At 42.9% G+C, this 16,869-nt stretch overlaps 1 protein-coding gene across 8 annotated transcripts in view; it reads left to right on the top strand.

Moving 5' to 3' along the window:
* LOC309442389 (uncharacterized protein) overlaps nt 1–16,869 on the top strand; it is a 55,220-nt gene that overhangs the window by 2,793 nt on the left and 35,558 nt on the right. For 2 of the 8 annotated variants that reach the window (XM_082058215.1, XM_082058210.1), the window contains exon 1: nt 1,467–1,564. The exons of 4 other annotated variants lie outside the window; for them this stretch is intronic. The gene's annotated coding sequence lies outside the window, so the exon portion shown is untranslated. Of the gene's footprint in view, nt 1–1,466; nt 1,565–3,903; nt 3,998–16,869 lie in introns of those variants that run through there. 2 more of the 8 variants (XM_082058214.1, XM_082058211.1) reach the window with 2 other exon arrangements.

Below are 16,869 nucleotides of genomic sequence, written 5' to 3'. Positions count from 1 at the left end.
GACATCGAGTGTGTTGATTTCCCAGGAAAAGTACCATAGAATGTTAACATTGCGCTCAGTGTCACTGAAAATTTTAAGATGGACAGCTGTAGTAATAGAAAATGGAGGTTGGCCCAGTGCGTAGGATCAGAACCTGTTCTTGAAGTGATGTTCAGTACAGGGAAGCTCTTTGGTTCTAGTACAGACTCTTAGAGTAAGCACAATTATTTATAGCTAAAGAAGAACTTAAGCAGGGCTACGCTCGCTCTCCTGAAGTTCTGTGCTGTGAGGTGTCCACCTGGATAACACAACTCAGAAACATTCCCTTGTGTCATGATTCAGTGCAGATGGATCCCTCCTGTCAAGTTACAGACCAGCTGAGCAGTTTGGATCCAAGAAATTCTTTAAAAGCACAGATAAATTCAGGTCTGCTGTTCTGGTTCAAGCCAAACTCTAGTGAAGCCAGGTGATGTAACTTACACCATTTTATGGTGAAGAAATTCAGCATTCCAAATATTTTATGAAGCTAGTTAGTATTTACGTAAGTTTGACAGGCTATGCGATGTGACGTGTGTGCTGTTCTAGCTTGGTTGCCAATGACATTTTTATTGCGGGAGCAAGACACGCAATAATTTCAAACTCAGTTTTGCCAGTATTTCTCTACCTCAAACCCTTCAGATGGAGATTTTTCATATGGTTTGCATTGAAAAATTATTTACATTGTGTTTCCTATGGTTTGCAATGCATAACCTGCGTTGCTCTGTATTTGGACATGGCTTTATATTGGTTAGTCCTAGGGTCCTGCTTAAGACCTCTAGTCTGTCCTTACAAGGTATCACAGATAACTTTGCTATGTTGAGACACCACAAAAATGCTTCTGTGTCTTTGACATCTGTGCTCTGCATGCCAGAAGCATTTATTTAATTGACATTTTTTCCTTTTGAATATCCATTATTTAGAAACAGCACATCTTCCTTTTAACTCTGGCTTTGATAAAGTTAAAAACATTGCCTCTGGAGGGTCTGAGGCTCTGTTCATTGTAGAGAGTTTTGCATTTGTTGTGCACAAAGCAGCTAATTCTTATCCAGGAAAAAAGCCATGTTTGTTATAAATACTGTTAGAGCCAAAGTATGTCAGCTGCCATCATCTCTGTGAAGGATGATGCAGTAGGAAGGGTCCACAAGGTATATAAATGAGGTGGGGGCGTGAGGGTGGTGTTGTTTGGTTTGGTTTTTGTTGCATTTTGTTTGGTTGTGTTTTTTTTCTCCCCCAGCTATGCCTCCTCTGCTGACATAAAAAACAAACAGGATATTCCTAGTGGATATGAGCCCTACTAGTTCACACCTGAATTGGTACTGTAGTATGTGTTAAAGCACCAAGCTCTTATGTACATTTTATAGATGGCATGATAAAGTTCCATCATCTTCTGTCATAAACATCTGTAAGACATCCTCTTTCATTTCCTCTCTGCCCCTAGAAAAAACAAGGCAAAGGGAGGTGGCAGGGCATAACGTTCTGCAGGTAGCACTGGTGTCATCAGAGGGAAGGATCCTCTTTCATTTCTTGTGGTTTCAACAGCATAACAGTAAGTTACTGACATCCTTTTTTTCCTGACTAGGGGACTATGCTGCATAATGAAACCAGTATTCTGATATATTTCTCAGATGCAAAAATGGCCTTGAATTTGTAGGACAGAAACTTATATAAGCTACCTACAAATTTCCTTTCAGAAAGTCCTGAATGGCTCACGTGGTGTTTTTCAAGAACATTCACTACTGCAACCTGTAATACAGAGTTTACTTTTAGTTTAATTCTGGTATCTTTCCTCAAGGGTAAACCTCAGATAGCATCCTGCAGTTTATTGAACAAAAATGCCTTGAGCATTATCAGCACAGGGAAGCATGTGTTCTTCTGCTCTGATTTATTTATGAATTTGGAATTGTTTTTAGCTCTCCACTGGGCCCTAATTTTAAGAATAGATAGAAATGCAAATGTTCTTGTTCAAAACAGCAGTAAGTATGTCTTTATTTGTTAACTCAAATGGAACTTCATTAGGGCAGACGTGTATTTACTGCTGTCCTGAACTGAGGTCAGTAAGACCTGGCACTGTCAAGATAGTTTTTGATTTGGTTGCTACAAAATGATTTATATAGGCGAAATAAAAACTTGTTTTTGTTTTGAGTCCTAGGCCTCTGTATATTCTAAAGGACTTAGTTATAAATCTCTGTCCTTGTCCATTTCTTCATACTAGTCTGATAGGTAAAAACTTGTAATTTTTTTTCTCTGTTCAAGAGACATCACAACTGCCTTTACCTGACTTCATTCCCATGAATGTTAGAAATGTGCCTCACTTGGATCCAGTCTCTTTTTCAAAGTTCAGCGCTACTCCTGAACATGTCTAGGGCTTTAAGGGAGCTGTGAATTCAGACCCAAATGTTTGCAAAGAGCAGATACAAGTTGTAAGCCCTATAATAAATACTGTGGAAACAGGTGTCCAGTTGGAGCCTCTTGAAGTTCACTGTTACTGACTGTAGTTCTTCATCAGATTGGTGTTAATATGTGTGAATCCCACCTTGATTCCTGAAACAGACCACTTGCTTTCAAGAAAGGAAGCCTGTGGGGGAAAGCAGTCCTGGTTTTCTATACATCCTTGAATACTCAGGGTGTTCCGGCACACGCCTTGCAGCCTTTCCCGAGGTAACAGGCCCAAGTCATGGTGAGCACAAAGTACAGTCTGGCTGTGCCCTTGATGAGGGAACTGATCTCCTTGTTACACTGTGGTTTGCTGGAGGAGCTGAAGCCTTGTACTCTGGGGGTGGCATTTTTCTTGTTTATTTGTTCTTTGTTTAGCCCTGCATTCTTACGTGCTGGCTGCAGGTCAGTCATTGCTCAGCCAGCAGCTGTACTGGCCAATTCAAAGAGTCACTAAGCTGAACTAAAATGTTAGCTTGTCTGTTTGTCCCTAGGCTTCCCAGGATTTCCAGCAGTAAATCTGGAAAATACATCTAATCCCACTAAAGCATTCTCCAGCATTTTTGACATGAAGGATCGTGTGGTGGCCCTTGTGATTTGTGTGCAGCAATGGAGTCTCTGGGACACAAACCGGTCATTAGGAGCTGTGTTATTTGGGGGGAAAGGGGAGAGTTTGTTTGCTATTTCTGGGTTAGGAAAGGAAGGCACTTAAACTTTATATTAATGAACTGACTAGAGGAAACAGACCCAGAATCCAAAAATCCTGCCAAATATTAACTTTTTGTTGATGGCAAAACTTGTTCAGTTTATACACCTGCTGTCGAAGTGCTTTTTATAGGAAGTTTGCTCATTTCCAGACATGAATATAAGCCTCTGGCCAATAATAGACAGAATAATAGAGAAACAAAAACAAAATCACAAGCATCTGTCCATAATGATTTATTCTTATTTTCATCCACATTGAAAGCAAATGTTTTGATTAATTTGCTGCAAGTTTACTTCTCTTGTTTTCCTTAACATTTTTCTTTATTATTGGATTTACATCTTAGTACAAATAGTCTGTTATATATTTAGATATGTTGTTTTGCTTATAACAGTATAATGGGAAAGGTGAAATTGAAGATAGCTAATCAGATACAATAAATTAAAGTTTGTCGGATTTGTTTTCAAATCCATACTGTCTCTTAACTGTGAAAGGCAGAAAACCAAAATGTCATCACAATTTTGTTTTCCTTGTCATGAAGATGGTGGTGCTGACAAGAAGGTTGATGATAGCAGGGTAAGCTTAATAAAATTTAAAAAAGAAAAAAGAAAAATACTTGAAATTTCTTAAAATGGAATGAAAGGGGATCTGTCCTGGTGTTGTACTATACCTTTCTGTCCATAGATACGGTACACAATGGAAGCATTTGGCTCCAGAACGATCTTGCCAAATAAACCCAAGGAAGATTTGAGAAGTTTGGTCTGATGCTTTAACTCGTGAACTTGGACTCTGTTGAAGAGCTGGGGCAGGAGAACTGGGAAGCCTCCATGCAGAAGCAAACAGGTAGATGTTCTTTGCTAGGCTTTTTTATTTAAGTGTTCTGAACTGTTGGACCCAGTTTGGGGCAGAAACTGAGGAAAACCTAAAATGGTGGTGCTTGAGATCTTATGAGTTGTTTCCGCAAAATTTGTGCAGTTGCGTGTTTCATATACTGGAATGGATATGTTGACTGTTGGGTGCTTCCCTTTGGAAAAACACCCAACTCTTAACACCTCTTCTGATCGGCCCACTTGGTGCTTTCACAGTTGCTGATGTGGAAATGAGCAGCTCTCTTCCAACCACCTGAAATGAGCAGAGCGATGCTTTCTTTTTCGTTCTCTCTGCATGCTGGGAAAGGCTGGCTGGCTCTGGCTGTGCGTGCCAGCTCCTGCCTGCCGCTGTCAGCAGGGACAGCCTTCTGCTTGGCTCCTGACCTGGAGCTCCAGCAGAGGCAGATTACGTCCAGGCTTACCTTTGCTCTCCAGGGCGAGCTAAGCAATTCTCACCAGCTATTTTGATCTACCGGAAGTAGCTCTAATTTATTTAAATGAATAGCACATCGGACTCTCCTGTTTGCTGTCGGAAAAGCTGGATCCTATTTTCCATGGCCTCACTCCTCCTTCCACCCCTGCTCTCTCCTCCTTCCCCCAGAGGACAGTGCTGCCATATGGCATCGCAGTCCTTGGTGCTGGAAGTGGCCAGTTCAGGACAACTGGAAAGGAATTTGAGCCATTACTGGAATTCTAATCTCAGACTCTTCTAGAAAAGAGCTTAACAGCTTTTTGCTTGTCCTCTTGGGTCTGATGTTTGACAGGAAATGAGTTTGAAGGGTTCAGGAGCAGGTCACGGAACTCGCCTTGCTGCCAGCTGCTCTGCCGACCTTAACAGTGTGTTTGCAGAAATCTGATACACTTGCTTATTATTAAAGCATTTTCTCTGAGAAAAGTTACTTCCAAAGCCAGGTCCTACCAGACGTGTTGCTAGCATATTGCATCCTCGCCTCTCTGAATTCTTCTCCACTGACACTTGTTATGACCTAAGACTCTAGCCATGTGAAAAATGCTGTTTTGTAATTCAAGGCAGAGTGAACAGTTGTGTTTGCAGGCATGTTTATGTTTGTCTTTTGCAGCACTTTTTTTGTTTGTCCTTTATATGCCCATCTGTGGGATCTCAAACCCAGATACTTTCCTGATCTTGCTTAATTAATGCTAGGCTTCATAAAATACCTCAAATCTGGTCTCGAGAAAGCAATTTTAATGGATGGGCCGACTGTTTCCTGTTTAGCAGCTGAGAAATATATTCCCAAGCAAATTTAAAAAATAAAGCAGCCTCCATACTTTCTGGGAATCCTATTGGCAAGTCAGTGTTGTTCAGACTAGTACTAAGTTCAAATGGGCCATGGAGACTGATGGCATGTCCCTCTTTCTTCACCGTGTTTCTGATGTAGAAATTGCTTTCCAAATTAAAAACATCAGAGCAGGGCAGACCAGATCAGGACAGGGTGGAAGCCCAATAACGGAGCTGTGCCGGTAGGAACATTGCAACTAAAAAGCTATAGCAGAAGTACCTTGATCACCTGCTTTGGGAGTGCTACATCTTCCCAAGGGGACAGTTTAGCAGCTTTCTGTGTTGTTTTGCAGAGGGACATTTCTAGAGAATTAATCGTTGCACAGACCTTCTACTTCAAACCCAGGAGGCTTGCTTTTCCCCTCTTCTTCCTCCTGCCCAAGAAGTTCAAGCATTCTTGCAAAAATAATTAAGAAGATTAAATTAAAATAACACAAAATATGTAAGACTAATTGGCTACGTCACTGCATTTTTTTAGTGTCTTTGTTCTTTTCTTTCTCTCTCAGGTCTTCACTTCTGTAGGGATTTGGCTCATCTGTAGCTTCTGCTGCTTTAATAGATTGGTCAGTTTTGCAGAATCACTGTGTCCTGGAAAACTAAATGCGTGCAAATACACTGACAAAAAACAGACACGTGGAATACAGAAATGTACCGTTATTTTGACTACTTAGTTTAACTGGTGAAAAGTCTTCCAGAAATCTTGAAAAACAACTGAAATGGGCTTGCAAGCTCAAAAGACCTATAATTATGGATAACAGCTACTTCAGCGTTAATAATGTGTGGTTCCTGACCCAGTTTAAGTATTACTGTGTAGGTCAGTCTGCTGCTAATGCAGAACTGAATAGAAATCTTCTGGTACAACTACCGTACTTGATGGCACTGAGCAAAAATAAGATGTACCTTTTGCTTCAGCACTACATATGTACAGCACTCTATAGAATGGAAAAGCCAGGAATTAATGACAAGTAGGATTCTGACTAGAAATGTTTCTGACAATGCCTTCAGACACATGGTGTGAACCGTGGAGTTGTCATATGCACAGACAGGAGTTGGACTTGATGATCCTTGTGGGTCCCTTCCAACTCGAGACATTCCATGATTCTATAATTCTATGGTCTCCTTGTCTTCCGTAAGGGTTTTTAAAAGTCCTGTTGCCTGTCCTTAGCTGCATTGTTTGAGAGGAGCTACTTCTATCTTAAAAGGAGCTCACGTTTAAGTAAGAGTAGAAATGTAACAAAACTGTTCTATTACTTTCAAGTAATGACTGCTGGGAGTATAGGCAAGTAGAACAGACCATGAATGGCATGGATAATGCCAAAGCCAGTTGAAGAAGTTGAAGCTGACTGCCTGCTCAAGACCTCCATGTAGGATACAGTCAGGGTTTTATATGTAAGAGCTGGCAAGAGGGGCAAACCCAAAAAAGCCGTCAATGCCCCAACAACCTAGTCCTTTTGCAAGTGCATCCTTCCCCAAAAACAGAACCAGTTCCCTATAACGGACTATAGCAGACACCATAGTTTCCCATGAGACTACCTGGGAACTTTAAGATGGTGAACAAGCTCCTTTGAAGGAATGGTCTGTGCACAGTGCTCTGGGCAGCAGTCCTGTCTGCATGACCCCACAGGTAGAACCTCCAGATTTCCAGCAATATGAAGTGGCAGCTCAGATTCATGTGGGATACAAGAACTCACTTTCATTCCATGAGCCTTTGGAGTAGGGGACATGTGAATGACTGACTCTGACATATTTATGATATTTATGAGCTTCTATCCTTTTATGTGGTGTAACAATAGTTTTGGATGCTCTCTGTGCAACAGGACAGATGTGTTTAGCGTGTACAAGATGAGAAACTTTGGGGCAGTGTGGATAGAGTTTAGGCACACTGGTAGTGGAGTAAGTATGCATGTGACATGCCTCAAGAAGCCAGCTACATTAATTCTTTTTCTAGATGAGATGAAACATGGGACCAGCTTTAGCAGCATGAGTCAGTACTAGCTTTAGAATCAGAGGAAAACATGTAGTGGTTTTAATTGCTGGAGGATGCCTTGTTGATATAGGCCCAATTAAAGTATTTCTTTTGATGAGCATCACTATTTCTAAGACCTATTTTGAGAATGGACTTGGGAGTTGATTTGTGTTCTGTGTTTGTTATGAACAGTTTAGGTTATAAAGAAATGAACATATACAGCAATAATGGAGTTGGGACATACCTCTGTAGTGAGGCTGGATGTATCTGGAAGAGGATCTGTTCCAGCCATCCAATGAGGATAAATATTTATTCTCCAAAATAACAAAATCATGACAATTACCTAAATTAATAAAGAGCTTCTGCCTAATTCCTTAAGAATATCATATCCTTCTCATTAAGAAAATGGAAAAATTGACTTGTATTCATCCGTAGGTAGACTCATATGTGAAGTATGATGGAGAGAGACAACAATGAGACTGAAGCTTGGCTTGAGCACACTGAAGTGAGAATGAGGTAATTGGAGGACAACCAATTCAATGCTAGGGGAAGAGATGGCAAGAGAGACAAAACCTCATCTCAGAAATTTGATTTACAGCAGGCATATAGTGGCAAAAACCACAATAGCCTGGTTCTTGGTTAATGGTGACCTGCTGAGACAAGGATGCAATACGCTGTTCCTTTAGACCATTGTAAATTGGCCACGGCTTTACTGAGGGTTTTCATAAACTTGGGGTTACGGTGTGAGAATCCAAAGACTCTGAGTCCTTAGTGAAGGGGTGGTCAGCCTTCCTGACCACTTTACTGAAATATGTGTGTGGCAGGGGCCACAGGACATGTTTCACTTCTACGTCTGTGTATTAAAAACCAGACTGTGGATAACCTTCAAAAGTAGCTCACGGCAGGAGAGAGCAGTAGTTTCCAGAGGCTTTATCTCCCTGTTCCAGAGACTGTGATTCTGCTCACGGCTTTACCCTGATCATACCTCAGCATAGCGCTGATGTGGTAGTGTTCTCCCACGGGCACTGCCCTGGATGTGTGTCAGCCCCACGGGTTTCCCTCTATACCCACATGAACATAATTAGCTAATTCTTTTGATCATTCAGTTGTTTTTCTGTACCATAAAGAGCTAAGAACTGCATCTTTTAACTTCTCTGCTGGCTTTTTCTTCAGATTTTTAGGCAGATTAGCAAAGCACCCAGAAACAAACAGCAAAATGGAAGTTCAGTCTTGGAGAGGTTAAAGACATGAATGTTTGTAAAGGATCTTTTCTTAGAGTGCAGGATCTTTTCTTAGAGTGCAGACAACTAAGAGAAATCACCTGGATGGAACCACTGAACATTGTTTCACTGCATACAGTATGGCTTTGGGGGATTCTTTTGCTTATGTTCTTGTGGGTTTGTTCTTCTTAAAGAAGAGCATTCCATTTTACCCCAATGGAAACTGGGAAACCAGTACTGTTCTTGACTGGGCCTTTGTTCTAGAAAGTTCACATCTGAAGGAAAAAGAAAAAAAAAAAAGTGACCCGAAAGATAATAATGATTCCAAGAATCATTATTTTTCCCCTTCTGGACAGAGGCCTGAAAAAACTTGCTTGTAAAGGCAAAATTTCAGGGGAAACTCCAACTTAAAGAGTCATCCTTGACTCACAAGCCAAACAACTGTAAATGATGAATTAAGAGCAGTTTAAGTCAAATCTGCACGTGGATTCTCACGTTTTTGTCATATGCTATCAGCTTTTCAGATTTAAAGGTTCTCCTCACCGCTGTAAAAGAGCTACACAAAAATCCGAGGAAACAATGAACTTGACAGTGCACAGTGTTCTAAAATGTACAAGTTTGCAGGAGTGGAGAGAAGGAGCAGAACACCCTTGGTCATCCTGGGTATGCAAACAGTAAAGGGATGGAAAAAAATGTTGAAAACAAATGTTGTTTTCTTAACTTGATGCTATTCACAGCAATTCACCCTTGAGTGCTGAGGCTGGATGCACTGAGTTTTGACTGTCTCAAGGGATCTGTGATTACCTTGAAGGAAAATGCTGATTAAATATTTTTTTCTGAAACAAACTTGATTCTTCTTGCAGAGACACTTTAGTAATTGTCTCTTGTGGCCTGATCAAAAAAATCTAGTGGACATGCAGTGGGATTTGTTTAATTGACTTCAATAAGCTCTGGATCAGACCCATGGGGAATGAAGAATGACTTTCTTCTAATCTCTTAAATTTTTCTCCTTTCTCGTTCCAAAGCAATTACAAAACTGGTGAAATGGAATGAATAGTTCCTCTTGGTCTCGTGTTCTTCATCAGTCTTCGGGTTTATTTTAGGCTATAAATCGCCCTAATCATGGATGCTTTCTTGTTTTCGTCTTACAATGTTTAGCTGCAGAAGGCCAAAATGCATGTTTACTGCCTTTCTGCAGCTGTTATTGTACTGAGATTGTTTATCTGCATAGTGCCTGTCTGCTGTGGCTTCTTAGGTATTTCACAATCTGAGAAGCTCAAAACTCTACTGAAGAGTTTTCAAATTGATAAGAGAACCAAACCACAATGTTCTGGGAAGGAATCTATCGGACTGAAAAAGCTAGGGTTTTTCTCCTTTTGTGAAGGCATTGCTGAGGGGCAGCAGCATAATAGCAATTTTCTTTGGCTGTGCTGTCTTGTGGTGCCTCAAGCCCCACTTCATCACTGGCAGAGCACAACTGTGTGCAGCAAATGGTTTGCGTAAGGGTTTGCATGAGGCGAGTAACGAGATACAGTCGTTTTATACAGTTGAATTGTATATCCATAAACACTGTGCAGTGAATACTGTCATTCTCCAGCCAAAGCAGTTTTAGCTGTGTATCATTACAACTGTCCAGTGTTGCAGTGTTTCCAAACAAGTGCTGGGCTCTTTATCCAGACTTTCCAAGATGCATTGCTGCTGCTGTGTAAGATCCTGGGACTTTGCATACTGTGCGTTGTGGCATTCAACTGCAAGATGATGGAATTTTGAGGCTTGGAGTGAAATTTAAGTTCCCGTGATTCTTCTTATCTCACATCCATCTTGTTTTTTGCAACCTGGCCAGCACCAGTTTAAAAACATTGGCAAGTACTGAAATGTTCATGGTGATGAATATAAACAGGCTGTTGCAAACACATCCGAAAACATGCAAAGTTTTCAGGACCAGGGCAATAAGGGCAGCCAAGAAGGAGTCCGACACCAGGCACCCAGAGCGCTGTCCCTAACAGCCTTGCTCGGTGGAGTGTGGTCTGTCTTAGGCAGCCAGGAACGGCTGGTAGCAGCTTAGTTTTTTAGATCCGGGATTATAAATTGGTAAAACCCCCTGTGACCAAAGGCTTCATCAGAGCCTGTACAGAAGCCCTTTGGAGGGGTAGCAGGGGATTTGTTTTGTAAAGGGAGCTCTCCATTTGACTCACGCCTCTCCATCCTGGAGCATGCCATGAGTTAGCCACTGACTGTCTGTGCCAGGTGACTGACTATTGCACAGGAGCCATGTGCTGTTGTCATGAAGATGTGTTAGGCTGAACAATCCATAATAGGTACTTGCAAATTTGTGAGTCCCCAGGTTGTTTGATTTGGATGACTGTTGTTACACTTGGAACCCCTGGAATAATTCCATAAAGAAGAGCCCACAAAGCCTGCAATTGTTGTGAGAGATCCACATGTATTAAGGCGTAAGTCCCTTGTGCCAGGCTTCCCATAGCCATGCTTGCTATTCTTGACCTTGCGGCCCCCAGCCATGTCCCTTGCTCCAACTGCAGAGGAGAGACAAGTTTGTTTGCCTGTTGTCTCTGTGTCAGGCACATCACCACCAAACTTTACAGTAACTGCATTTGAGTTCTTCTGCACAACTTTGCATGAAATAAAGGGCTGCAGCCTTATGCTACAGATGGGGGAGGAGATTGGTAGACCCTGAAGGGAGACTTATCCTATAGCAATTGAAAAACTCTAAACAAATGCTGCCATGACTGGACTATAGTCACTCACGCTTGTGCTTTGAGGATTAGGACTGCTCATGGAAAAATGTGTGTTGTGCTTTGTTTGGAACTCATCCTGCATGCTAATGTTGTGATGTATAGCCTCCATCCTCCCCTTAAGTGTGTGGCTGAAGTGGTGAACATGCAGAAATACTTTATATGGGGGAGGGCTCATGCTTTGTACAGAGATTTCTAATAATAAACACATTTTGTGGGGGTGTGTGGTGAGTTGTTTGTTTGCTTGGTTGTTTGTGTTTTTTCTAAAGAAATTATTTGTGAAAGATCATAAGTATGTGTCCTCAGTGCACGCTGGTCATTCGGTGCTAGAGATAAACTATCCTACTGGTAGGAGTCAGCGTTAAGGGTTCTCCCAGTGCCCAGAGTTCTCTTTGCCATCACTTTGTGCAGAAATGCATGACGGTGCAGGCCTGACGGCAGCGTGCCATGTGCCCAGGAAGAGGATGGTTTGCAGAAGCAGGGGCTTGCAGAGGATGCCCAGGCTGGAGTCTGCAATCTGTGGTGGACTCTTAGGCTCGGAGTCCCTGGCTGGCTGCAGCAGGCTGACTCTTCAACCTCTGCAGCAGCTGTGTCTGCTAGGCCACTTTTCTGTCCTTTGTTTTTCCTTCAGGAACCCTTTCCTCCACTGCTCTGTCTCTTTATTCGCCTCCTGGGATGCCCTTGCGAGCATTTTGAACATGTCGTCATCTCTGGAGCTCTTTTTTCCTACGTAGATTGGACAAGTATTTGCTTAACGACAATAGCAGCCCTGTCCTTAGTTGCCATGAGTTGTCAGCTGTTGGGGGGAAGGAGAAAATGAGCTATTGTAAGAATGATGCTTTCATGCCAACTGGAACAAAGGGCTTGGGTTGCTCCCCTTTCCCCCTTTGTTTTAGCTTTCTGGTTCTTCCCAGTCTTGGAAACAGCAAGACATTTTCAAAATATTTTGCCTCTGAAGAATAGGGGGCATCAGTCTACCTTGAGGAGACGAGTTTAGGAAAATTCAGCGTAAATCAGACTAATGTCTGCATCTGTTCTTACAGAGCATGTTGTGGCAAGGGGAAAACAATGGCACATGCAGAGGCAAGGTGCTGTTTGTTTGCACATTGATTCTGGCTGCCCTCACTTAAGCAGGTATCCCTTTTCCAAAAGACGTCAGACAAACAGATCTGTTGCACTAGAGCGAAAGGACACCGGTGGCTCTAAATGGTACCATCCCTTATGAGTCACTTTGAGAGAACTGCTCTGCTGTGCAATTCTCTTCACTAAATTAGATTTCCTTAAGTTTGCTCTTATTTTTTCGTTCTCCTACCTTTCCCAACAACCACAGTCACAATGAATTGCACAACAGTTAAGTAACCCAACAGTCCAGAAAGAGGTACGCAAAACTCTAGTCATGCCTTGAATCATTTGTATTTTTGCAATCCCTGGGTGCTTTTTTAATCCTCAGCTGCTGCTTTGCCACTGCAGTTAGAGCTTGTATTTCTGTTCGGTTAGTTGGTGCGGTGCTGCAATCTTCAGTTAGGTGGCCATGTAGGGTGGAGGGGAATAGAGAGTGGTTAAAGGATGATGGTGTAAGCAGCCATATGGCACATGGCAGGACTGAGCAAGTAAAGTGATTATTGTCACTCATCATTAAGGGGAAGCTACAAAACCTGCTTTTTTTCCAGCATGGCATCTACTTGGAGTGGGTGAAAGATACTGCCTTTTGTTAAAAAAGAAGGTAAAGATGGTGTAGATGACTACAGCACAGCAGCTCTTGTAGGCTGCCTGGAACCAGGCTGCCTTAATGATACAACTGTAAGGGCAAGAAGAGCTCTGACACAGTAGAAAAATACCCACCTTCAGCTCTGTGGTGCACCTTGTTTCACTGATCATCACCATGCTCTTCAGACCATCTCTTCTCTGGCTGAACACACTGAGGATTTCAGTGCTACATTTGTTGTGTCTGGCTCCCTGATCACCTGCCACAGGAACAGATTTCTTCCATGATACCCACAGTGTGCTGTGATGGGTTTTACTGGAAGTATGTTCCGGTTTAGGGGACAGTAAGGTTTGGGTTTCTGGGAGAACTCAGGTCACGTGGGACTCTGCTCCATCCTGCTGGCCACTGTTGGCACTATTACCTAGATAACTGCTTATGTGCATTTGTTCCTCGCAGTGGCTGCAGCTCTGATGTGTCCTGCTGCCCACCTCTCCCCAGGGCAGGGAAACCAAGGACCTGGACACTGTGCCAGACAGGGTTATGAACAATGACTGCTTGCCCTGGCAGGATGGGGAATGCAACACAGTGATCAGAACATCCTCATGACTGGATCTGCAAAAGAAGGTCCCAACTGCCCATCACCGCTGTCCGTGAGATGAGCTCTGGTTGGGATAACAGCAGCACTGTGCCATTGCTGGCAAAAATTGTAGAAGTTGCTTGGAAACCAGGGGCATGTGGGGTGGGACCAGCCTCTGGCTTCACGGGAACAAAACTGAACCTCCCATCTCTCTCATGCGCAACTGCTAGAAAACCCACAAGTAGCAGCAATAGAATTTGAATCCCCAAAGTCTGGCACATTTGTTATCTTGCTGTTTAAGTTGAAAATTTTTCTGATTAATGCATGGTAAATTAGAGCTACAGATGAGACCTAAGAGATGATATAGTGTAGATAATAGAGTCTGCTGATATAGAATCCAGGCACAGGGTTGTATTTGAGGATTTGTCACAGACTGATCTTAGTTTAGACTTTATCCACTACAGGTTTAGGTCTGATTCCTAAAACTGTAATTTGGGCATGTGATCCTTTCTCTCCCTGAAGCCTCATTAAACGTATATTTTAGTAAATTGCTTTATGTTTCTAATACAGTTGACTGACCCCTAGTGCTTAAAGGAATTTCTTCTAACGGGAGTGTTGGAGCTGCAATGGGATGATGGATAGCATCAAACTGTAGGACAGCTTGTGGGATGCATCAAGTCTGAAGTCAAAATATGTGCACGTATGAGGGACAAATAGCCTCCAGCAATAAAAATAGTTCCCTGTTGCCATATGAGTTAGTATGTCACAAGAGCATTAATCAATAGGTTTATTTCAGGAATTATTCTAGGGCTGAAGGGCAATCTGATCATCAGCAGAAGGATATTGGTGCTGCCAGAAACAAAGCTGCAAGCAGCACAGGATTTTGAGAAAGTGTATTCAATGCTGTATTTGTAATGGATTTACATATTTGTATAACTGCAGAATGAATTAATTATATTCCCACTGCTTACAATACAAAGAAATCTGAGAAGATAATATTTTCCACTGATGGTGATAATAAATGTGATCTGTATTAGGTAGTTAAAAATTATTTGGGCCAAAATTCCATTAAAAATTGGCAAATCACATATGGGCAGTTTTTCCTGAAAACTGGCAAGAAAGTGAACTCAAGGAGTGTTGCTGGAAATCTGTATATTTAGCCATACTTGTAACATTGCTGGAAAAAGCCAGGAGGTTTTAAACTGGCCTATGCAAAAATATGTGAAATGATGGAACGCTACAGGAAACCGAAATTATTTCCCCACCACCTTCATGTTGCTCAATGCAGCTGCCGCGCCAGCTGCCTCATATTGGGGCCAGGAGGCACGGCTGCTTCATCAGCGTCCCCAGGTCCCTTTGTGCCAGGGAAGGGCCAGGGGTGCTGCAGTCACCTCTGGTCTGCACCACCAGCCCCTGGTGCCTGGGAGATACCTCCTCAGTGGCTGGGTTGGTGCTTTGGGTCGAGGAGGCTGAGATGTTTCATTCAGACTCCCGTGGGAGTTTCTGCTATTTCCAAAACAAGGTGTGTTTTTCCTCATTGATTGATCAGGGAAGCTTTCAAAATGAGAAACTTTCAAAACCTTGTGCGTATTTATGTGGATATATAAAATAAAGATCTCTCTTAATATATATGTTTAGAGCTATATGTATCTGTAAAGAAAATGAATCTCGAAACATACATATTAAGAGATGAGACTGAAGCCCCAGATTGCCCCTGTGCCCTTTCAGCTGGCAGACAGGCAGCAGAGCCAGCTGCAGAGATAAGAGTCAGTGTCCCTGCGGCAGAGCGATTAAAACCTCCTGATCTGAACTCCCACAGACGCCCTGCACTTCTGATCCAGATCTGAGCTCGGTGGCACAAGCCTGTCTCTAGCACCAGCACAGATAGCTGAACCACTACAGCAATCGCGGCTGAGCACTAGAAAATGGAAAAAGTGAGTCACATGAGGGAGATGAAAGCCAACGCTAAGTGGTGTGATTATTCTATCAAAATGACTGTTATAAACACATCTTTAAAAAAAAAAAATCCTTAGCTAAACAATGCCATCAGGTGATGTTAACTGGTGACACTTTCTAATCTGGGATCGTGAACTAGCTGGCTCTGTGTACGCGTTGCTCCGCAGCAAACTGTCAGGAGCAGTGGGGAGCCCCACCAGGGTACAGCGTTCACACAAACTCATTTGTGCCGCTACCACCCTGGAGACTGTTTTTCCAGCAGCCCAGTGGAGGGCAGGGATGATAGAGGGGTGGCTGCTGCAAGGGGGTGTCCAGTTACCCGTCCCCAGGCCGGGGTGATCCCTGCCTGGCAGCAGCAGGGGAAAGCAGGGAACCAGGTGCAGAATGCTGCTTGCTTACTCCATAAATGGGCTTTGCAGAGGTGGATTCAGATGCAGCTATGTAAACCAGCAGATTATTTTCTGCCACAGCAGGAGACCTAACCTGTAATCCCCCGGGGGGGGGGTTGTAACTCCGCTTCCTGTACCTGTGCTAGCAGCAGCCAGACGTTCGCTGCAGCCTGTAAAACCTGGCCAGAAATCAGAGTGATTTTTTTGGGACCTTGACTGGCATCGTTTTTGTATCGCTGCTTGAGACGGCAGTTTGAAACTTGTTTGCATGTCTCTATGCATACTGCATTTACGTTGTTTGAGCTGGCCTGCCCATATAACAGGCAAAGGTATGCTTGGGCAAATTCAAAAGTCTGCTATAGTTCGGTTTAGCATCTGCGGTTAACCCAGTTATGGCTGCTACAAACCCAAAAAGTCCAATTATTTTAGTCCTTTGGTGGGTGGATGACACCTGCTGTTTTGCTGTGGTGGTTGCACTGCTGTCAACAGCTCTGCTCATGCACTTTGCCAGCAGGCTGTTTTCTGAAGCCCTCCTCAGCAGGAGAAGCCACCCTGTCTGTAATAACAGGTATTATTGACTGTCTCTTTCAAAGAATTAAAGAACTGGAGAGGAAGGATTTTCCTTGCGCCACTGACTCTCTTCATGAGACCAGGAGAGTTAAACCCCCAAAAGTCTCTTTAAAACGTCAAGATGATGTAAGGTACCTGTGTCCCACCCTTCTTGGGTGTTCTTGGCTCCACTGTCCTTGACCTGAGTAATTTCAGTCCTATTTGTTTTGAGTAATTTTGGTTTTGCTGCTGCATGTCCCTGTGAATAAGCAACAGTGTTTCTATTGGCAGCAGTTAGTTCTCCATCCACCCTTGTCTCCTAAGGTATGTAAGAAGCGCAGAATGAACTCTCAGTCTCTGACCTTTCCGGTGCGTGAGTTTTGTCACCCAAGTGGACTGAGAGCAACATTTCATACTTTAAATGTTCATGTGTC

The sequence above is a fragment of the Streptopelia decaocto genome (assembly GCF_964273445.1).
Source record: "Streptopelia decaocto genome assembly, chromosome: 7".
Taxonomy (NCBI): Eukaryota; Metazoa; Chordata; class Aves; order Columbiformes; family Columbidae; genus Streptopelia; species Streptopelia decaocto.
This window is presented reverse-complemented; position numbering and strand designations above follow the sequence as displayed.